Here is a 24,392-nt window from a genome sequence, read left to right as displayed (position 1 = left end):
TTGTTGCACTAGTTGTATGACTGCTTCATCAGTTGCATTGTATAATTTTCTTATTGTTTTTGAAAAATATTGACCTACTTTCCTGTTAAATAACTCTTTGAAATTATAACTCCCCATATTGACATCATCAGATTCTTAGATTGGGAGTTTGAGTTCTTTTTTTGTTGTTAATAACTACTTTATCTTCTACTGGGATCTCATGTTAATCTATTTTCCAGAATCTCAGGCATTAGATGATTTGTCATACTATATCTTAGCCCAATCTTCCATGTCAAAATTTCAGTCATACGATCATGTGAATGTTTCTATTAAAGTTATAAGATATAATTTATGGAACTCTTAAAGTATAATTCTTGTTCCATAATCCAGAAGAAGGTCACCTTCCTACAACATTCGTAAAACTCTTTGCATTGTGAACTATACATTATGAATTTTCAATTCTTAGTATAATAGTACCAACTTCTCAGGAATTTTCCATTGACCTAATAGATAATAATATTTATATGAATAATTTTACAAGAATGCTTCCAGTCATGCTCATGAATTATATCACATTTAACCATGAAATTACCTATCATGCCTCTCCAATATGGATGTTAACTCATGATTTATGAACCTATTATGGTTAACCCTCAATTGATCCCTTAAGTGGGATTCCATGACTATGAGCCAAAAAAAGGCTAAGCTATGAATATGAGCCTAACAAGGCTAAACTATGAATATGAGCCTAACAAAACAAATATTTTGATCATGAACTAAGAAAATAAACACATAACATTATGAACTTAAGGGAGTTAGTTAGCTGATCGTGAAGGCATAAGTTTAAATAACAAATGTTCGAAACTATATTTTCCAACATAAGATAGAGATTATTCCACCAGTTGGATGAATCTTTTTTTTCTCGTATCCCAAAAAGGGGCTAACCATAGATACTTGCTAGCAAATTATGTCATGTCATGTTCCATGACTGATAAGGTATAGGATGGCTTAGCTGATTAGGCTGAGATCAAACTTCATGCGCCCACATGGTGGTTTATGACGGTTCACTACTTTCTCCCACAAATAATCAAAGGAATTAAATCTGCCTTACTTGGTCAATTATAAATTTAGTTTATATTCTTGTCCGTTTCCAGTTGTCTCCACTTACATTTGAATTTTATTGTTATTTTTCATCTCTTGATGAACTACCCCCCTGAAATCATTTTGCATACCAATACATACCATGTATTGACCGTCTTTGGTGCTACATTGTTTCATGATGTAGGTTTTGGCTCTTAAGTCTGCGGTCAGGCACCTCTTTAGGATCTCTATCTTCTTCCTTTGGTGAGCCTCTTTCCTACCAGGATGCTGGATGAGATATGATGAATTCCTTTTATTTTCTTTCCTTTTAGTATTGGAACTTATTAGTGGTTTCACGGACTGGTGTTTTTGTCAAACAAACTTTGTAATTTGTAGTCTTTATCATGACTATTAGTATTGTATAATATTCAGTGGTGTTAATAAATCTTGATGAAAATATTTTTCCTATAAGAAATATTATTTCAGTCTCATATTGTTTCAGTTATATTATTTCATGTTGGTTGTATTCTCATGTGTTATGATAGAATGTTCACGCGTACTAGTAATAGTAGCAGGTGCATGTCACGTCCAGGCCCTTGGCTCGAGGCATATTATGGCATAAATGGGTACTTTATTGAACAACAATGACATGAATGGTCTTTTCTAAGAGTACGACGACATATTTGAGCATATTCATTTATGTGTTTAATTTAAATCCTTAAATAAATGAAGAGCCACGAACCTTATATGCTAGAGAAGATTAGTCAATATACTACACATCAATAAAAATTGCCACAACATTCAAGAAAGGCCTTGTTAGTGTTTGTCTTGACTTTTTTTTTTTTTTTTTTTTTTACCATAATTGAGTTTTCCCGGAAAGGAAAAATATATTCTCCATATTTCGCTAATTAATGTTCTTATAGTAAAGTTTATAGACTCTATAAATAAAAGCTCCTTTCTTCAAGCTTGGTAACATCCACAATGTAGTCCTAGGAGTTTGAGAGTTTTATTTGACGGGGGGGGGTGGGGGGGGGGGGAGAATTTGTGAGATACAAGTATTACGATATCACTTGTGTGAACCTCTTTTTATTTTGAGAGAATTGTCTCTCTTGACAGTTTGTACTGTTTTTTATATAGTGGATTGCTCTCCTTTTGTGGATGCAGGTCGATTGGATCGAGCTACGTTTTCGTGTCTCTTTTGGTGAATTTCTTGTTTGTCCTTTTATTTGGCGTTTTTTGAGGTTTTCTTTGCTAACTACCTCATGAAACCTGATTATTTCAGTCCTAACATAATTTCAAGGTGGCAACTACAAATATTCATGTTTTGACCTATTGAATTTTATTTACTTTTTTATTTGTTTTGTCAAAAGTCTATTGAATTTCAAGTTGCTGAAAAATAGAAATGTATTTGTTTCAACATATCGCATTATTTGCAATTAAATCAGAGCATGTGCAACTAAACTTTGAAGCATCACCAAAAATTGAGTGGCAATCAAAAACAATGGCAAATCAAGCATAAACAACTGAATTTTGAAGAATCAACCAAGAAGTTGGTGTTATATAAAATGAACAAATTAAAAATGTTATTCAGCAGACTAGATCTCAGGCTTACTGCCATTATACATTCTCTTTTGATAAAAGAAATATGCACTAGAAAAACCCAGAAGGAAGATGCCACAAGAGTAAGGATGACAATCGAACTCTAAAACGTTGATGCCATTAAGGTTGATAAGGATTGGCAATCAAGTAAAGGTCATTTTTCAGGGAGGAAGTTACTCCAGCCGATTCAGCCAAGTCCAAATCTCTTGGCTCCATTCCTCTAGGGAGTTTCCAATGGAAGTGATAAAGTAATTGAGCCAATGACAAATAAACATTAGCTAAACCAAATGATATCCCGGGACAAATCCTCCTTCCACTACCAAAGGGAAGATACTCAAAATTATTACCATTAAAGTCCACAGAGCACTGCTCAAATCTCTCTGGCTTAAAGCTTTCTGAGTCATTCTAATATTTTGGATCTCTTCCGATTGCCCAAACATTAACCATGACCTTGGTTTTTAGTGGAATAGTATAGTCGTTTAAGTTGGTCTCTACAATGCATTCTCTTCGGGTAAAAAGTTGAACTGGTGGATGAAGTCGTAGAGTTTCTTTAACAACTAGCTTTAAGTATTTTAGCTCTTCTACATCGAATGTTACATTGTCTTTAAAGGCTTCTCGCACTTCTGCTTGAGCTTTAAAAAATACACTTGGATTTTTCATCATTTCAGCCATAGCCCAGACAGTCGTTGTTGGTGAAGTCGCTGTTCCAGCACCAAGAATGTCCTGCAATTTATGGCCAAGTTAATATATCAAAAGCACACAAGCTATGTTCATTGTATAATGTGACTACCGCACCTTCTCTTTCATCATCTATTTTGACCACCTGACTTTTACGCCAGACTTAATGGAAATCTCATTCTTACACACCAAAAGTTTAGTATTCCTAACTAGAAATATTTTCTGATTAATATTTTAGCTATGGCAAAGGATATTGAAGGACTATATGTTAAGTAAGTAAGAACATGGATATTATTCAATACTTACAATAATAATAGATTTGATATTGTTGTTGGTAATGGGAAATTTTAGGGTCGATTAGCAGTTCACACACTGAATCTGTGGAGAGGATGAAGAAAATTAGAGAGAGAGTTCTTTAGGAGAGAGAGAGAATTAATTTCGTGGTAACACCCGTGGGTAACCTCCACGGCGGACAGACTATTTATATTAATGACTTGGAGTATGTAAAATTATACAGAGAATGAGAATAAATAGTACGTCACATATTAATCAGGCTCCACAACCTAACAATTCTCCAACTTAGAGACTGATTCCGTCATCCAAGAATTACATTCTCAAAAAAAAATAAAAAATATTCCTCCATCATCAATATGTTTGCCACACCGGAACATCTGTAGGCACAACTACAGAAAGCCAACTAAGGTTTTGCACAACCTTAGTTTACCAACATCAACACATTTAGTCAACATGTCTTCTGGATTCTTTGCACTCTCTATCTTTTCCAAACACATATATCCTTCTTCCACTGCCCTGCGAGTGAAATGCTACCGTCTTCTAATGTGCTCCGTCTTCGAATGATAGACCAGGTTCTTCACCAACTTATGGAACTCTGGCTATCTATGTAAAGAATCTTCTTAAGCTGCTTCTTGCCCAGTTCTTCTAGATAATCTACTAGCCATATCATCTCCTTTCCAGCTTCATCTATTGCCACATACTTAGCCTCAGTAGATGAAAGAGAAACATACTTTTGAAGCTTGGACATCCAACTCACTATTATACCACCTACGGTGTAAATATATTCGGAAGTGCTCATGCTTGAGTCCACATCCCCACTAAGATCAGCATCAACAAAACCCTGCAGAATCACTTCACCACTGCTAAAACAAAATAAAGTACTGGATGTACCTTTCAGATATCTTAGAAGCCACTTCACAGCTTCCCAATGCTCTTTTGGGGTTTGCTATATACCTGCTAACAACTCCCACTCCATGTGCTATGTCAGGTCTAGTGCAGAACATATCATACATCAGACTCCCAACTGCAGAAGCATACGGAACAAGTGCCATATGTTCCCGCTGCTGAGCTGTCTTCGGTGACTTCTCCTTTGACAATTTTATGTCATTTGACAATGGAGTAGTCCTAGGTTTAGAATCATTAACTCTGAATATGGTCATCACCTTCTCAACGTACTGCTCTTGGGATAGATTCAAAGTGCCAGCAGATCTATCCCGAGAAATACTCATCCCAAGAATCTGCTTCACTACACCTAAATCTTTTATCTCAAACTCAGAAGATAGGCTTGCCTTCAGAGAGTTTATCTCCTTTATACTGGATCCTACAATCAACATATCATCCACATACAAGAGTAAAAATACATAAGAATCAGTGTATTTCTTGAAGTAGCAACACTGATCCTTTTCACTCCTGCGGAAGCCACTCTTGCTCATAAAGGAGTCAAACTTCATGTACCACTGTCTAGGTGCTTGCTTCAGCCCATAAAAACTCCCGTTGAGCTTGCAGACCATGTGTTCCTTTCCTGGAACTACAAACCCCTCTGGCTGCTTCATATAGATTTTCTTGTCCAGATCTCCATGTAAAAACACAGTCTTTACATCCATTTGTTCAAGATGCAAATTCTCCGATACAACAATGCTCAATAAAATTTGGATAGTAGTTAATTTCACAATAGGAGAAAATATTTCAGCATAATCAATACCTTTTCTTTATGAATATCCTTTAACTACCAACTGAGCCTTGAACCTTCTTTTGCTATCTGGTTTTGCCTTGATTCTGAACACCCACTTGTTCAACAAGGCCCTCTTCCCTGCAGGTAACTCACTCAACATCCATATGTTATTCTTCTCAAGTGAGCTCATATCATCATCCATGGCTTTCTCCCACTTGATTTAATCCTCAGCAACAGACTCTGGTTCTCCTTCATCAGTCAACAACAGATAATGTAATGATGGTGAATACCTATCTGGTGCTCTAATGGTCCTAGATGATCTCCTCTCATCCTGCTCAAGTGTCACTTATTCCACATTTGGTTTCTCAATGATAGTCTTTGGAGTTCGTTGAGTATCTGCTGCAACATATTTGGGTGTACTCTTCAGCAACTCAAGCTCAACTCCCACTTGCTTTGTAGTTTCTTAAACATTTTGATCTCTGTCTTTGTACAAGACATTTTCATCAAATGTCACATCACAATGTCTTAGGATTTTCTTGTTCCTGTCATCCCAAAACCTATACCCGAACATGTCAGAACCATAACCTATAAAGTAGCACTTTATAGCTTTAGCATTAAGCTTATCTCTCTTCTCTGGATCAACATGAACTTAAGAAGTGCAACCAAAGGTTCTCAAGTGAGAGTACTTGAGCTCTTTTCCTGTCCATTCTTCTTTAGGATTCTTGAACCCTAGAGGAACTAATGGTCCCCTATTTATTAAGTTGCAGCTGTGCTCACAGCATCTTCCCAAAATATCTTAGGCAGCCTACAGTGTATCCTCATGCTCCTTGCACGCTCATTCAATGTTCTATTTATCCTTTTAGCAACTCCATTCTGCCTTGCCTTCCTAGGAACTGTCCTCATCAATTTGATTCCCTCAACTTCACAAAATTGTTTGAATTCTGACTTGTTATATTCTCCTCCATTATCATACCTCAGGAATTTGATTTTCAAGCTAGTCTAATTTTCAACTTCAGCTTTCCACCTCTTAAAAGTAGTAAACACATCTGACTTATGTTTCAAGAAGTAAACCCATACCTTCCTGCTGAAATCATCAATGAAGGTGACATAGAATCTGGATCTACCAAGTGATGAAACAGGAGATGGTCCCCAAAAGTCTATATGGATCATTTCCAGCCGCACTTTCTTTGGCTCTCTCGCAGTATTCGTGAAGCTTACTCGCTTCTGTTTACCCATAACACCACTCTCACAAAGACCTATATCAACAAATTTCAGCCTCTCTAAAGCTCCTTTTGCAGCCAACATCTTCATTCCTTTGGCACTCATGTGTCCAAGTCTGTTGTGCCACAGATATGAACCGGAAGCACCCTCAGCAACAACAACCATGTTTATACACCCTGCAGTGGTGTACAATGTTCCAGATTTTGTGCCACATGCTACAACTATAGCACCCTTCACAATCTTCCATGAACCTTTCCCAAACTCTGCAGCGTAACCTGTGCTATCCAACTGACCAACAGAGATCAGATTCGTCTTGAGACCAAGAATATATCTGACATCCTCCAATGTCCACTAGTTTCCTACTGGAGTTTTTATGCAAACATCCCCCTTTCCTTCAATCATGAATGGCTTGTTGTCAGCAAGATACACCTTTCCCACATTTCCAGACTTGAAGTTTTGGAACAATTCCTTGCTAAGAGATGAATGAAAAGATGCACCCAAATCCAATATCCAGGACTCAACCAGGCTGTCCACACAAAGGATTAGAGCATCCCCAATGTCTTCTGCTGAATTAACGGAATCATTATCATCTCCAAATTTCTGATTCTACTTTTTCTTGGGTTTCTTGCACTCTATCCGAAAGTGTCCGAAAGTGTCCTCTCTCTCCAAAATTCCAACGTCACATTGGATTTTTTTAGAGATTTTCCACAATTCTTCAATTTTGGTCTGTCATGTGTATTTTGACCCCTCGATTGGTCTCTCCCCCTTTGGTCAATACTAAGAGAACTACCAGATGATTTCCCAATTTTTCATTTGCGAATGCTTTTGCTAAGAGCAACATCTCAAATTTCATTAAACTTCAGTTTCTCAGATCTAAGGGAACTGCTAATTGCAGTAATAACAGTATCCCAATACTCGGGTAGAGATGACATCAAAATCAGTGCTTTAATTTAATCTTCAAAATTAATATCCACAGAACACAGTTGACTAACAATCATATTGAACTCATTTATATGATCAACAATAGATCCATTCTCAGACATCTGTAAATTGAACAATCTATACATCAAATATACCTTGTTCACCGTAGATGGTTTTTCGTACATATTTGATAATGCCTTCAATAGATCGGATATGGTTTTATTCTTAATGATGTTGAACACCACGTTTCTTGACAAAGTCAACTGGATCAGCCCTAGAGTCTGCCGATCCTTGAGTTTCTAGTCCTCCTTCTTCATGGACTCTGGCTTCACCCCGATCAACGGTTCGTAAAGATCTTTCTGGTACAGATAGTCTTCGATCTGCATCTTCTAGAAACCAAAATAGGATCTATCAAACTTCTCGATTCCAAACTTTGATCCTTCTATCTTCAGTGATCGTGATGAATCTCCCAAGCTTTGATACCAGTTTTTAGGATTGATTAGTAGTTCACATACACTAAATCTGTGGAGAGGATGAAGAAAACTAGAGAAAGAGTTCTTTAGGTTGAACTGCATGAACATTAATATATAACAATACGTCACATATTAATTAGGCTCCACAACCTAACAGGAAATTCAAGACTTCTATCCTTCTTAACTCTTAGAAGGATATCAATTAGGTCTTTATCTCCTAATATGTCATCACCCTTGTGAGTTGTTGCAAGATTCTTCTTGCGCTCGTTGATGATATCCTCAACAATTGAATCTACATGATGGTGGACATCTTGATCTAGAAGTTTTTTCTTTGTCTTATTGAGAGAATGAAGAAACTTGTATGAAGGGAAGATGTCAGCCACATCAAAGCCTCCGGTAATCTTACCACTTCTCCAATTAGTTTTCTAAACTTGTCTTGCTCCTTTAGTACTTACCCAAATGCCTACCTATATGTCATGGAGCTTGTGAACCAAATGATACTTTTGGTAAAATTAACTGGCTTGCCAGAAAATGAAGAGGATCGAATAGAGCCAGTGAGAAGAATGGATTTTTCATTCCTAATTGAGCTAAACGATTGAACATTCTTTGCACTCAGCAGTTCCATGACACAAATTTTATGGATTTATCACCAGTATTCACCTGTTAAGATAGATATGGTCATGTGTCATCCAAAGTCCAATAAACAAATCCTGGATGATGATAAATAAGACAACAACAGAAATACATCAAAACAAACAAAAAAATAATGTAACATTGTTTGGTCAATTAATAGAAATTCAAGATAACGTTCTTCTCCTAAACAAGACTCCTTTAAGGTATATACTGTGAATGAAATAAATTGAAAAGGAAAGATTCCCAATTTTTATATTTATATTTCTTTCAAGAAACTACCAGCTCATGTTGTTTGTTGGGTATACATTGGGTAAATCCAAATAGCTTGCAAATGATATAAGAGATATAAATTGCACTAGACAAGTTCGAAATGATAACCTCGACTGAAAAGACATTGACAAGAAAAATCAATCCCTCAACTCCCTTATGGGATACCACCACTAGAACCAACATAGTAGCTGGCATTTCTGTCAATGGATGGAAAAGAATTTATAAAATAACAATGAAGTCTTAGGACAACAAGCTGAAAGTCTTGAAGAACAATTACTATTAAGAATAAAATAAAAATTTTGAACTTCTATAATGACATTATTTGAGACAAATAGTTTTGAATAGTTTTAAAAATGGCTGCTGCCACTCTTGCAAGTATATAGTCAAAGTAAGGAAGAAATAATTATATAAGGTAATATTCCTCCAAATTTGAGTTTAGAAAAGATGACTATGCTCACTGTCAACTTACATACAACTAAAAAAATATTAGAAAATTTATTGTGTGTCCCTTTACCACACTATATATACTTGTTCTTTGTCTTCCATTTAAGTCATCAACTCTCAACGCAAGTGTTACATACTTCTTTCTTCAATATTTAAGTTAAGTGTTACATTCTTACTTAAACGAAGAAGAAATACTATCAAATTTAGCAATGGTGTCAACTGCAGTTTGTAATAACACAGTTAACCATATTGCAGAAGAAGAGATTGTTCATCCCATCGCTAACTTCTCTCTAAGTCTATGGGGTGATCGTTTCCTTTCTTTATCCATTGAAAACCAGGTAATTAATTATTATTTTCCATCTTTTCTTCATAGTACCTTCTTATTTCTTTGCTTTTATTAGACACTATAGTTTGATTTCTGTTAAAACATCTCTCAAACATCACAATGTTCATACGCTGCTGCCATTGCAGCTGAGCTTGATCTCAACAAGAGATAAGAGAAGAGAACTGAGTTAAAGAAAATGCAGTTTTTATATGAAGTAAAGTATTGAATACAATGTATGGTCACCTCCTATTTATAGACTCACGTGATTAACACATAGTGTTCTAGAAGCTTCCTAAAAACCTCCTAACTACTTGATTGGCTCACTAACCAACTTGACAGTTGGCTAACTAAGTCAACTAACGGATCACCTAATCCACTAGCTAACAAACAATTGTAACAGTACTAACTAACTGATGGAATGGTAGTTATTTAGATAATGTATTCTCATGAGTTTTAGCACCCCCCTTCAAGCTGTAGGGTGAAAAATATTGAGCATACCAAGCTCGCTGAGGAGATATGAATGCTGATCTTGACTGAGACTTTTAGTGAGAATGTTTGCTGCAACATGTTGACTTGTTTGCGCATACATGGCTGAACCAATCCCTCTTTGATCTTGTCTTTAATAAAGCGATAGTCTACTTCAATGTGTTTAGTTCTCTCATGAAATATGGGGTTAGCAGCTAGCTGAATAGATGATTTACTATCACTAAAGATGACAATAGGCTTAGTGATAGGCACCCTCAGTTCTGAGAACAAACCTTCCAACCATGTTATTTTTTCTATTGTTGAGGCCATGCTTCTATATTGTGCCTCAGCTGAGCTTCTAAAGAGAGTGTGCTGCTTCTTAGACTTCCAAGATATCAATGAACTACCAAACTACATGACATAACCTATAATAGACCTCCTAGTGTTTGGACATGCAACCTAATCTGAGTCACACCAACAAACCAATTCTGTAGTAGGTTGTGCCTTGAGCCATATACCTTGTCCTATAGTTCCTTTCAAATATCTAATCACTCTGTTTACAGCCTCCAAGTGGGATTTTTTTGGTTGCTGCATGAATTGGCTTAGTGTCAGCACTGCATAACTGATATCAGGCCTTGTTATTGTAGCATACATTAGCTTTCCAACAAGCCTTTGATATGATGCTATATCTCTTAGAAAAGTATCTCCTTTCACACCTTCTGTTTCATCTACTTCAACTGAAGTTAGTTTAACATTTGTCTCTAATAAGTGGGGCCTGGTTTTGCACCAGAAGCCCTATTTCAGAGATAAGCTCCAAGATATATTTTCTATAGTTCAGGATCACTCCACTGGCAGATATTAACACTTTAATACCTAAGAAATACTTGAGTTCACCTAGATCTTTGAGCTTGAATTATTTGTGTAAAGTACCTTTTGCAGCATTGATCATGTCTATATTGTCAGCAATTATTAGAAGATCATCTATATACACTAGAATCACCACCATTCCTTCCGACTTTTTTAGGGTAAATAGTGAAAAGTCATAGCTGCTATAACACCCCATATTTTTGAGCTAGAAATCAAACCGCCGTTCATACGTGTGAAGCTCAAATTCCATGATTTATTTTTAAATTCATATTCCATGATCCTTCTCCTAGTGGATGAAGTGATTATGAGGTGAAAAGTGTTCATAAAAATCACTTAGAGCAAAGTTGAGCTAAGAGTCATTCATTCATCCAAATTTGGATATTTGATTCTACAATGCTCTATTTTTAATGTGTATAACTTTCGATACACATAGAATTTTTCATCTCAAGACTGACCAAATTATAGATAATTGAATTATCTTTCCAACGATACAAATTTCGCTAAAATTTGATAACTGAGCGCAAAGTTATGGCATTTTCCGTGTGAGACAGTAAGCTGACACGATCTTGATGCGTTGCATTGACTGCGCCCCAATACGAAACCTAACGCAAATATAAAGTTGTTTTACGCATTATTTCAATTCCTAAAAGGTATAGGGGAACTTTAATCATATTTCCTCACCCAAATTCCGTCCCTAATCATCCTTAAACGAAATTAAGCCTATTAGTCACGTTTGAATCTCTCTTAAGATCCCTAGTTCATCTTTAAAGAACACAAGAGGAAAAAACAACTAGAGTTTGAGCAATCAAGCTTAAAGGTCCAATCTTTTCAAAATTTCTTCGTAATTCTTCACAATTAAGGTACGTGGGGTTTTCTTAAAACTACATGGGCATAGTAAACTCTTCTTAATCATGTTGAAGGTTTAGAAATCATGAATTTACAAAAAGATTTTGGATTTACAATTATAATTATGCTTTTGAAGCCTTTGATAATATTGCTTTGGTCTTGAGGCCTTCCCTTGAAAGTGATTTGACTAGTATATATGTATGTATGTGTGGAAGACTTGAAATATGAATTGAGAGCATGAATTATCAATTTTTCTCCTCTCCCATTGTGTCACTACTTGATTTTCAAGTTATGAATTTCTAAATTGCATGATTTAAAGAATGAGTCAAGAGCTTATTTATTTTATATGAATTTCATGATGGTTGAAAGTGGGAGAGAGAGATATTACTATGATTTAAATTCTAAGAGTGATAATTGAAGGAATTTCAAGAATGTTTTTAGAAATTGACCATCACTTATTGAAATTGTTGAAAAGATGAGCTTCTTTTCATGGTATGACTTGTGTTTCGAAATATGAATTCTCTCTCAATATTTTCATGCTTGGGTGGTCTAATCATTGTTTTAAATAAAAGAATTATGCATGACACTTTATGGCTCAGACATACGACTTGCAAGTCTTGGTGTGATGATACCAAATCAAATAAGGCCATGGTAAAAGTCAGAACATAATTCAAATTTCATTTCAAATTTCAGATTTTTTTTAGAAAAATGCATATTTAGAACAGGATAAAAATAGGCACTAAAAAAATTAGGTGGTTACCCAAAGTAGGCATAGGTCACTCAATTCATTTTCTGAAATCGTGTTTTGCCGATACGGGTATATTATTATTATACGCTGGCCTAGTGCCTTGTGGCGTATCAGAATCAAAATCAGAAACTCTAACTCTTGTGGCAAATTAGGGTTTGGGGCTTGACCGTGGAGTCAAGGGCAGATCCCATATAGCTTGTGGGATACTTTCAGAAATGTAGGGTGTACCACCTAGTTCAGAAGTAATACAAAGAATGAAATTGCATTGACAAGATTATTTTAAGATCATTTGAGATTTGCCCATGTATTTTAAACTACTTCATGTACATTGTTTTATGACTTTCTCTCACCTATGTTTTATATATATATATGAATTCATTATTTTGGATTGCTCTTCAAACCAGTATAATTGTATTAACCCCCTACATTTAAGGGTCTAAGGCTCAATCAAGGTCCTGCTAAGTCATAGATTTATCAGATAGAAGTTGCATTTGGTGAGCCTTTTCTATTTCGGAAGGCCTAATTTTCATATTTTATTATTTCTTTCTTTCTTTTTGGTCTATTGGGGCCTTGTCCCAGTTTTGTCTCAGACTTATGATGGTTATTGTAACGTTAGAGATTTCGCAGATGTTGTCACATGTTTAGAGTATTCAGAATTTCTTTTTTTTTTTTAAATTATTCAAACTTATGAGATTTACCATGGTTCCATCATGTATTGTTTTTCGCAAATTTTCTTATAGAATGTAAATATTGTGCACGATTACCAGATTTAGAAGAGTTCCCGAGCCTTCATGGTTCGTGATGCTTGTTACAGCTAGGGCCCTGGCTTGGGTTGTGACAAACTTGGTATCAAAGCATCGTTCATGGTTACAGGGTGTCTTCAAATCATGTTTTGTAGAGTCTTTCTTAGGGGTGTGTTGTGCACCACACTTATAATCAGGAGGCTACTGGGAATTTACGACTTGTTTCTTATTCTTTCATACTGTAGTTCATGCTATAGAGTTGTCCATAGGAAATTTATCCAAATTCATTCCTTGTTCTAATTCCATGGGCATGCCTCACTGTCGAGGCGATACAAGTCTAAGAGTCTAGCCCCTCCAATGATGTGGTTTTCTCTAATTAAGTTATCTATAAATTTATGAGATAGCACAAGGACTTGAGATGAGTCCGTTAGTGCTTCAAGGTGTATTGATTTGGGTGTATGCCTTTATTCTGATGAAATCGTGCTTTCCAGCCTGAGGTACAAAGTCTATTCAGTCCTGTTTTAAAATTCTTATTACAAATATCTTCCATAAGGGTAATGATGTGTAGCATAATGTTGGAACTATATTTCCACCTGAGTAGCAGTGTATGTTAAAATGTTATGACCTATAGGTAGCGAGATTGACCAAGAAGTTGGTGATATGAAGTCACAATGTTAGAAGTCAGAGTGAGGGTGACTTTTTTGTAAATAAATATTTTTAGTTCTATAATCACAGATTAAGGAGTGGGTTACCATTTTATTGTGATAAACTAATGTGGTAGCAATATACGTAGATTGTATGGTAGTCTAAAAAGAAAGTGATTGGATATGATTTTTATCTATTCGAATTAGGGAAGGAGCCTAGAGTAGATAGTTATGGTAGTTATAGAAATCAGTTATAGGTTATGAATGGAAATAGGTAGATTAGTTAATAAGTTATAGGTACAGACTCATTAGTGTTTATTGAGTTTTGAAGATCATTATGGTGTATGATTAGGTAAGTAAGTATGAGGTAAGAAATTAGAATATATTGATAAGAGTGAAATGGGTTATATTATAAGATTAAGATCGACTAATCCTATCATGTGACTTTACCTTTTGATGGTCCTTTCTTTAGTAGTAGTAAACTAGCACTTCAGGTGAGAAGGTATGTAATGGATTTTGAGTTGTAATAATGAGGCTATGGCGAGGTTGTGATTGTAGGTAGTAGTTAAGTGAAGTGAAATATTTGGATTTATTTCACATTTTATGGACTAGTATAGTATGTGGCATGCTTTACCAATGGTATATAATTGAGGATAGACAACAGGCTTAAACTTTAGATGTGGAGTTTAGATATGGAGTATAGTGGTGAGAATAATAGCCTAAGATTAATGATGCATGTTATGTGGAGTAATTAGTAGGCTTGGTATGATGTGTGAAATGACCTAGATTGATGATTTGTGAAAAGTTTAAGTGGTAATTGTAAGGTATATGTGTATATGAGGACTAGTGTTAAAACGATGAATTATGGTTGAATCATTAAGTGGATAAGAACATTAGTTTATAGGAATAAGTTAAACCCTAGGTTGCAGGTTGTTAAATAAAGTTTTATGTGTATAAGTGTTTTGTGTACTTAGATTGAATTCTTGAATCTTGTAGTTTGGAGAAGTCTAGGAAGTTGGTGTATGGTGCTCTTTAGAGTTGAATTGAGGAAAAATAGGTAGGCATTATGCACCCTTGGTATAGTCTTATAGATTTTGTGTAGTTGTAGGTTATATGATTTTAGGTTTAATGATAGTATTCTAAGAAATTGAAGATGAAGCATTAAGTATTTAGAAGCGTGGGTGTCTATGCCCATGAAAATATTAGCATAAGTTGATGAATTTGGGAGTTAGAAGAAATTTCAATTAGTGTTCCTGAAAGGGGATGCCCTAGAAAATAATTTAGTGTCTTTGTATTAGAGATTAATTGGAGGATCTTGTGTTCATGTATATACTGATACCCCCTTTTGTGATAAGGAGTGTGGATACGTGCGCTCATGAGAATGGGAGTTGTAGAGTTATAGCTATAGAGGCTAGGGAAAGTTAAGAGTAGCATTTACAGAAAAACTAGTCCTTCATATTATAGTTCTTCAGAGAGAGTTTAGAGTTTAAGTATGTGGTGATGTCTCTTTTATGTTGAGAGTTGTGGCTATAGATTTTGATGTGGGGATATGTCCGTAAGTCTAGGATTGTGACTTTGATCTAAGGGGGAGATGGTGAATTAAGGTAGTTCCCAAATGTTCTCATGTGACAAGTTGCGGAAAGGAAGCATGATAAACCTATTTCTACTCAAGCATAATCCTCCTATTTCAATATAGGAGATTATCCTGCTGATACGGATGTCACAAGATCGAGACCATTTACTAGAAGTTAAGCTTGTGAACTACAAAGACTTCAAGGTGTGCTTATCAAAACGGACGCGGTTGAGCTTATTACAAACTCTCCTCATGGTGTGTACGTTATGCCATGTAGGGGCTAGCCTTAGGTTCTCAAAAATACACCCCAAGTCTGTCCCAAACAGCCCACACCCGCCACCCCTTCATTAAGGAAAAAGAGGTTCTTTTTCCATCCTTTTTGTAAAGACTATTTGAGGTGTTTCTTTAGATTGGTTCCTTAGCATCACTAGGCCTCTCGGCCTCCCCTCTCTCTCCATCTTAAGAGACTTCCTCATTTTCAACCATTTCAAGTCCCAATTTTTCTCCCAAGAAATACAATTTCCCTTTTCTCAATATTATATTTCTCCGATTAGGACACTCACTACCCTTGTGTCCCCATCCATGGAATTTGAAGCATTGGAATCCCTTGACATTAGAAGAAATATTCGATTTTCCCTTAAACCATAAAGGAGGAGGTTGAGAACTCTTGCTCATGGGTGGAGAGGTCTTGACTGCTTGTTGCTTGAATTTGTTCCACCCCGAAGACGATGGAACCACTTCTTTATCCTTGGTCCAACCCGAGGACTCTTGGTAGGATTTGATTTTGTATTCCAACCTTTCCTTGTTCTCTCGTTCAATCTCTAAAGCTGCTTGAAAAATCCCTTCAATAGTTTCAAACTTATGAAGTGTCATGTGCATAGAGATTTCCTTGATTAGGAAGACCTTGAACCGGATGATGTCGATGCTCACTTGCTCTCTTCTTTGATCAAGTTTCAAGATGATTTGTTGAAACTCGTCATAGTAGGCTACCACGCTTTTGTTTCCTTGCTTCAAGTTGTACAATTTTGCAAGGAGTTCATTTTGATAGCTTTCGGGAAGGTAACTTTACCTCATAAGATACCTTAACCAAAACCAAGGAGGGGGTTTCCCCTGAATCAATACGTTGCCAAAACATTTGACATACTCCTACCACGTGGTGGTATATCCCTCAAAATGAGCAATGGCGTAGTAGCTCTTCTTCTCTTCCGTGAGATCATTCACTTGAAAGACTCTCTCGCATGCGATTCCTATGCGAGAAACTCTTCAAGATCACTTTCTCCCTTAAAGATTGGGAGCCCTATTTTTATGGTGTTGAGGCCAACATCCTTTTCCTGAGCACCTTGGCCACCTCTATCTTCAAGCCCCCAATTCTCCCTAGGTTCTACCCTTCTACCTCTCATCCCATCTTCCATAAAATAAGGATCATCATACATTCCATACCCTTCCCTTCAGTTCTCCTTCATAAATCCCTCTTCTGGCATTGGTGGGTTTTGGAGATTTGGAATTTGGTATGGCAGATTGGCATTTAGTGGTGGAGGTCTTTGGATTTGCTGATTTTGCTTTGGAGGAGTCGGATTTAAGGGTGGAATTTGGGTTCCAAATCCATCATGTAGGACTTGGGGATGTGGAGAATGGCTAGGTCCTTTAAGGCTTTGGACTTGTGAATAATAGTTGGCTTGAGGAATGACATTTGGTGGGTACATTCTTTGGTGTGTGTCTTCGGGGGTAATGGTTTGGGATGTGTTTAGGGGAGTTGACTTTTTACCCTTTTCATTCGGCCACTAGTAGAGGCCACTTCCACTCCCAACTTCTAAACTGTAGCATTCACTCTAGCAACATCCCGAGACAACGACTCAAGATTAGATACAAGGGCATTCCTAACATTATGATCCACAGTTTGTGCATTGGACATTTTAGGTTCCATGTGGTGGTTCCATTTGCAAATGTACGTACAAAATGAGCAAACATTAGCTGAAAATACTATTACACACTCTTTTCACTTGGCTCACCCACTTGGCCCTTCAAATGTTGTAAGCTAGCTATCAATCCTTGAGTGCTTAGGAATGCATCTACTCTTGAGTTGTGATGGATTTCAGTTTTGAAGTCTCAAGGAAGTTTCGTACGCACTTGAACCAAGAACAACTACGAATTATAAACGAGCAAAGCACCATAAAGAACGTTGACACAAAAGATATACTCAAAAACTAGTTCACAACTTAGTAGGTTGTTACTTAGTTATGAACTAGTATAGGAGACAAATTGAAAGAAACTAGTAGAGACAAGGAAAGAAACTTAGACAAATGAATCATGTGATGAAGCCATTTATTGGCAAGTTTGTGGTTGTGTACTTTGATGATGTTTTAGTTTATAGTAAGTCCCTTAATGGACATGTTTTACATCTAAGGAGTGTGTTTGATGTCTTCGGAAAGAAAAGTTGTATGATAATATTGAAAAATGCTCCTTTGGTGTTGATAAAGTTGTGTTTTTAGGATTTGTTGTAAGCTCGAGGGGAGTGGAGGTAGACGAATCCAAGATAACCTCCATTAAAGATTGTCCAGCCCTAAAAACCATAGGGGAAGTTCGGAGCTTACATGGATTGGCAAGTTTTTATAAGAGGTTTGTCAAAGGATTTAGTACCCTTGCTGCCCTCTTGACCAAAATCATCTAGAAGGACCAACCTTTCAACTGGGGTAAATAGCAATCTAAGGCCTTTAGGACCTTGAAGGATATGCTCATTTCGGCACCATTGTTGCAACTGCCTAATGTTGATAAGATATTCAAAGTTGAGTGCGATGTAAGTAAAGTAGGCATAGGGGCTGTTTTGATACAAGATTTAAAGCCCATTTCTTACTTTAGTGAAAAGCTCAAAGGAGCAACTCTAAACTACTCTACGTATGATTTGGAGTTGTATACCTTAGTTAGAGAATTAGGCAATTGGCAACACTATCTTTGGCCCATGGAATTCGTAATCCGAACGGATCATGAATCCTTGAAGCACCTTCGAGCACAAGATAAACTTAACAAATGGCATGCCAAATTTATTAAATTTCTTGAAACCTCTCCCTATGTGATTCAATGCAAAAAGGGGGAAGGACAATGTGGTAGCCGATGCATTGTCTAGAAATCATGTTCTTGTGTCCACTTTGTTATCCAAGATGATGAGGTTTGACAGCCTTAAGACTTTGTATCCCTTGGATCCTTACTTCGCTCCTATCTTTAGGGAAAGTGAAGCCATGGGTAGGTAAAGAAGGCCTTGGATTCTAGTCCTTATGCAATGTTTGATGGGTTCTTATTTTGAGGGAGACAGTTGTGTGTACTTTCTAGTTCTTAGAGAGAGTTGTTTGTGAGGGAGGCATATGACGGTGGTCTCATGGGTCACTTTGGAATTGATAAGACTCTCGGAATATTGGAGGAGCAATTCTATTGGCCAAGGATACGCAAAGATGTTATTAAAATCTGCGGCCAATGCATGGGTTGTAGGAGTTCTAAGTCTAGGCTCCTTTCTCATGGGTTATACACCCCGCTTCCCACTCTATCACGCCCGTGGCTTGATATTTCTATGGATTTTGTGTTGGGGCTCCACCAAACTTATAGGGGTAGGGAAAGTATCTTTGTTGTCGTTGATCGTTTCTCCAAAATGGTACATTTTATTCCTTGCAAAAATAGTAAAGATACAACTAGTGTAGCTTCTTTGTTTATTGAAAATGTTGTTAAGTTACACGGCATCCCAAGGACCATTGTAAGTGATAGGGATTCTAAGTTCCTTAGTCACTTTTGGAAGTCAATGTGGGGTAGGCTCGAAACTAAATTATTGTTTTCTATGTCTTGCTACCCACAAACCGATGGCCAAACGGAAGTAGTAAATTGAACCTTGGGTTCTATGCTATGTTCCATGGATAAAGGTAAGTTGACATCTTGAGAAGATCACCTACCTCTCATAGAATTTGCTTACAATTGGGTGATCCATTCGAGTACGGGCATCACGCCCTTTGAATATGTCTACAACTTCAATCCCCTAACCCTCTAGGATCTAACTCATTTCCCAAGTGATGTTGTTGTTAGTTTAGATGGAAACAAGAGGGTCAAAGCCATTTAAATCTTGTATGAGATGGTGAGGTTGCAGCTTGAGAAGATGATGCAAGAGGTGGCCAAACGAGTCAACAAAGGGAGAAGGCATCTTGTGCTTGAGCCAAGAGACTGGGTGTGGGTAAACATATGGAAAGATCGGTTTCCCATCCAAATAAAGGGCAAGTTGCAGTCAAGAGGTGACAGTTCATTCCAAGTTCTTGAAAGAATCAACAATAATGCTTGCAATATCGATTTACCATCGAAATACCAAGTGCACAACACATTCAATGTATGTTATCTCTCACAGATTGATACCATTGAAGATGAGGAAACCATGATTTTGAGGTCAAACTCCTCTCAAGATGGAGACGATGATACGGGTGTCACGAGCTCGAGACCATTTACTAAAAGTCAAGATCATGAACTATAATGACTTTAAGGTGTGTTTATGAAAATGGACGCAGTTGAGATTGTTGTGAACTCTCCCAAGGGATTTTATGTCTTGACATGTGGGGGCTGACCTTAGGTTCTCAAAAATACACACCAAGGCTGTCCCAAACAGCCCACAACCGCCACCCCTTCATTAAGGGCAAAGGGGTCCTTTTTCCATCCTTTTTGTAAAGACTATTTGAGGTGTTTCTTTATATTGGTTCCTTAGTTAGTTCATTCTTGAAAACACTTATAATATTGAACATCATATTTCCTCTCAAGAAGAGACTAGACCACCAAACATTTAAAGATCACAAATGAAAGGTTCTACTTGTGTTGTGAAACGGCTAGAAACTAGAGTGCTTGAGAGAACCGCATTCCTATTGTTTTCCCGTAAGAACTTGGTGCTTGTTAACTTGTTTTATAGAGGTTTTAGAGTTTTTTACACTCTTTAGTTGCTACCTAATAAGTTTTCTTTGTGTTAAGTTATCTATCTTCTTATTTTTCAAGTTAGTGTGTTTGTTGTTCTCGTTTGATGTCTTGTCCGTGCGGACTATTTTTGTGAGTTTGGGGACTATTTTGTGCTCTTGTAGATACCGTTTGGTATCACCTGCTAATGTCTTATGACATTTGTTCAAGTCATGCCTATGCCTATGGTTCGAGTTCTCTATGGACTTATGTTTATAATCTGATCTCCAAAACTAGAAGACATTATGTCTCTCAGTATTCCAGTCATTTATGTATTCAAGTCATGTGTTGTGCTGTTCGTGATCCATGAAAATCTATGTCTCTCATCATGCTTGGTTCTAAGGAAATATGTTTCTATATGTCACCGATTCATTCTATGTTGGGTTTAGCCAAAGTGATAAAGTTTATGCAAACTCATGGCAAATGTTAGTTCCTTAAATCAGGAGTAATTGCTTCAAGCAGAAATCTTTATTTTAGTTGTAATGTAACACCGCGGAGCATTCTTCCCTCAATACCACTCTTGGTTGCATGTATGGAGAGCTGACAACCTGAAATTTTTTTCTTTAATTGTTAAAAGACTTAGTCATATTTTTGAGCTATTAATTTCCATGATTTTCAAATTGATCTTCCTGACCCTGAGATGTATATTTTTGAGTTGATTCATGATCAGGGGTGTAAAGGGGGTGTCTCAAAAAAGTTTCAAATTTTTCAGATGATTTTTGAGGCATGTTTGGATGGTCAAAATAGTGGGCCAATGAGATGTTGATGCGTCATGCCAGGAATTATGTTGGTAGGGACTGACGCGGCGCATCACTTAACGCATTGAGTGGCCAGTTTGTTTTACCGATATTCGATTCTATGAGGGTAATTCAATCTCTTTCCCTCATTTTATCTTGATATGTGCACCAATTTTTTCTCACTATGCTCTTATGAATTTATAATTGATATTGGAAATTCTATATCCCTACTATGGGTTGATGTCTCAAGTCCCTTTAAATGAGAGTTGGATGGAAAATTGAGAAATGTTAATATTGAAGTTGCAATGAGTCTTTGTATTTTTCGGATGGTTTTGATGAGTTAAATTGTTGAAAATATTATGTATTGAGTCTTCATATCCTTGTCCAAATGTCGAGTCAGTTATGGTTCAATGCATTGATACCTTGTTGATGTTGAGGAAGATTAAAATGTTTTGAGCTAAAATGTGTTGATTTAGGAATCCACAAATTGATATGATTTGATAAATAGAAAGAGATTTGATTTGGTCTTTTTGATAGACCCTTGTAATGTTGTGGTGGATTTCCTAACGCGTTCTGAGCTTGTCGAGGAGTTGTACTTAGCACCGAGAGGGAAATTTGGTATTTTCCCAAACCTATGTGCCACCATAGGGTTGTTTGATGATGATATTATTGGCTAGAGAGCCCGATTATGATTATTGCAGTTTTAATGTCGTACTCCCTGGCAAAGAGTATGATGCTCCCACTAACGGGGGTTTCAAATATTGGTATTCCACATAGCTCATGTAGGGTTGTCGGTTATAGGAAACTCCCCTGTCCATAAGAGTCATGTTTATTGAAATACCGAGTCACTCCGAGTGTTGATGTGGTAATTCAAGTTGTCTATGATGATCTATAATGATTTATGAGGTTTTTCTCCTACATTTCTTATCTAAGATGTTATGAGTTGTATAATTTAATGTCACTCAAGCCAGGTGTGTCATTATTGTCCGTATGTACGTTTTTACAAAATTTATGATATTATTTATATTTTTCATGTGCCCCCACATACTCAGTACATATCTTGTGCTGACCCACATATTTCTATATGGGCTACATTCTTACCATGATGTAGGTTTAGGTACTCAGCTGCAGCCACGATAGTGATATCCGAGTGCCGCATCTACGTTTCTTTAGTAGTGAGTCCTCATGGTTCGAGGACCAAGTTGCTAGTTTTGATGCTGTTGTTTTGTGACCCCTTTGGTCTGTTTAGTCAGTTGGGGGTTTGCCCCAATGGCTCATTGATTTTTCTATATAGAGGCTATGTTAGACTAGTGTATTGTTAGGTTGGTTTGTGTATAGACATTCCATATATGTACAGTCTAACGATATTCTGTTCCATGTGCGATGTGATATGCTATGTACTCATATATATATCCTTAGTGTAGCGTGTATATTGTTGTGTTGGAACCCAAGGGTAGTGTTTTGGCTTAAAGGGTTAGCTTGAGGCTACGTGTAGCCTTGGGCACCATGTGGCATATTAGGATGATATTTTGGGGCGTTATAGAGGACCACCGACTCTGGAGTGTATTTCAACCATGATCGCCGAGGCTTCTTTTGCATCCACACACCTCAAAAGTTCCAGATCCGGGGTTATCTTGTATAAGACTCCCCTGCTTAAAAAAATCCACTAGCTAATCTCCTAATAGTCTTTTTTTGATCATTGGTAATATGTGCTGGGTATTCTCCTGACTGAATGTACTGCTTGATATCAAAGAACCAAGGTTCACCATCTATCTCTTCTTTAATTGCATTACAATAAGAGTGTTGATCACAACTTTGTATATGCACTAGATCGATGTAGGCATTATCAGGATGTTGGAGCTTTGAAGACAAAGTGGCCAAAGCATTAGCAATCTCATTGCGAATTCTTGGAATATGCCTAAACTTTATAGACACAAACCGTTGATATAGATCTTTCAAGCATTGTCGATACGATATTAGATTTAAATCTCGCGTCTCCCAATCACCTTGAATCTGATGGACGAGCAAATCTGAATCCCCCAACACTAATAGTTCCTGTATTCTCATATCAATAGCTAGCCTTAAACTTAGAATGCAAGCTTCATATTCTTCCATGTTATTGGTACAATAAAATCGAAGTTGCACTGTTACTGGAAAATGTTGCCCCACCTCAGAGATAAGAACTACACCTATTCACTCCCTTCATGTTAACGGCGCTATCAAAGAGTATCTTCCAACCTGGATCAACATCTATAATGACTTCATCGACACACAATACCTCTTTATCAGGGAAATATATCTTTAATGGCTCATACTTTTCATCAATGGGATTCTCAGCAAGATGATTTGCTAAGGATTGGACTTTCATGGCGGTTCGAGTCATATATACAATGTCAAACTCGATAACCAATATTTTCCACTTTGGTAATCAACCCGTTGGCATAAGCTTCTGAAATATATACTTCAACGGATCCATACGGGAGATGACATAAGTAGTATAGGACGAAAGATAATGCTTCAACTTTTGTGCTACCCAAGTCAGGCGACAACACGTCCTTTCAAGAAGAGTGTACTTGGCTTCATATGTTGTGAACTTCTTGCTAAGATAATAAATAGCTTGCTCCCCTTTTCCCGTGACATCATGCTAACGCAAGACATAACCGAAGGAATTGTCCATGACTGATAAATATAAGATCAAAGGCCTACCAGGCTCCGGTGGTACCAGTACAGGCGGATTTGACTGATATCTTTTAATTTTATCAAACGCTTACTGACATTCTGCAGTCCATTCAATATCAACACTCTTCTTCAACAACTTGAAAATGGGCTCACAAGTAGTTGTGAGTTGAGCAATAAACCTACTGATGTAGTTCAGCCTACCAAGCAAACTCATTACCTCTGTTTTGTTCTTGGGCAGCGACAGATCCTGGATGGCTTTGATCTTAGAAGGGTCCAATTCAATACCCCGACGACTGACTACAAACCCCAACAGTTTTCTGGATGGAACTCCAAATACACATTTTGATGGGTTGAGCATGAGAATATACATGCGAAGCCTTTCAAAGAACTTTCTTAGATATTTAACATGGTCAGCCTGACTCTTTGATTTAATAATCACATCATCTACATAGACTTCAATCTCCTTATGCATCATATCATGAAACATAGTGGTCATGGATCTCATGTATGTTGCTCCAGCATTCTTTAAACCGAAT

At 36.9% G+C, this 24,392-nt stretch overlaps 2 pseudogenes; one reads left to right on the top strand and one right to left on the bottom strand.

Moving 5' to 3' along the window:
- Positions 1-2,778: 2,778 nt before the first annotated feature.
- On the bottom strand, positions 2,779-8,599 carry LOC107849455 (annotated as a pseudogene).
- Positions 8,600-9,473: 874 nt separating this feature from the next.
- The window catches only part of LOC107851152, a 40,428-nt pseudogene continuing 25,509 nt past the window's right edge, over positions 9,474-24,392 (top strand).

This window comes from Capsicum annuum, chromosome 12, assembly GCF_002878395.1.
Source record: "Capsicum annuum cultivar UCD-10X-F1 chromosome 12, UCD10Xv1.1, whole genome shotgun sequence".
Classification (NCBI taxonomy): domain Eukaryota; kingdom Viridiplantae; phylum Streptophyta; class Magnoliopsida; order Solanales; family Solanaceae; genus Capsicum; species Capsicum annuum.
Note: the sequence above shows the minus strand (reverse complement) of the source record. Positions and strands in the feature narration are given on the sequence as shown.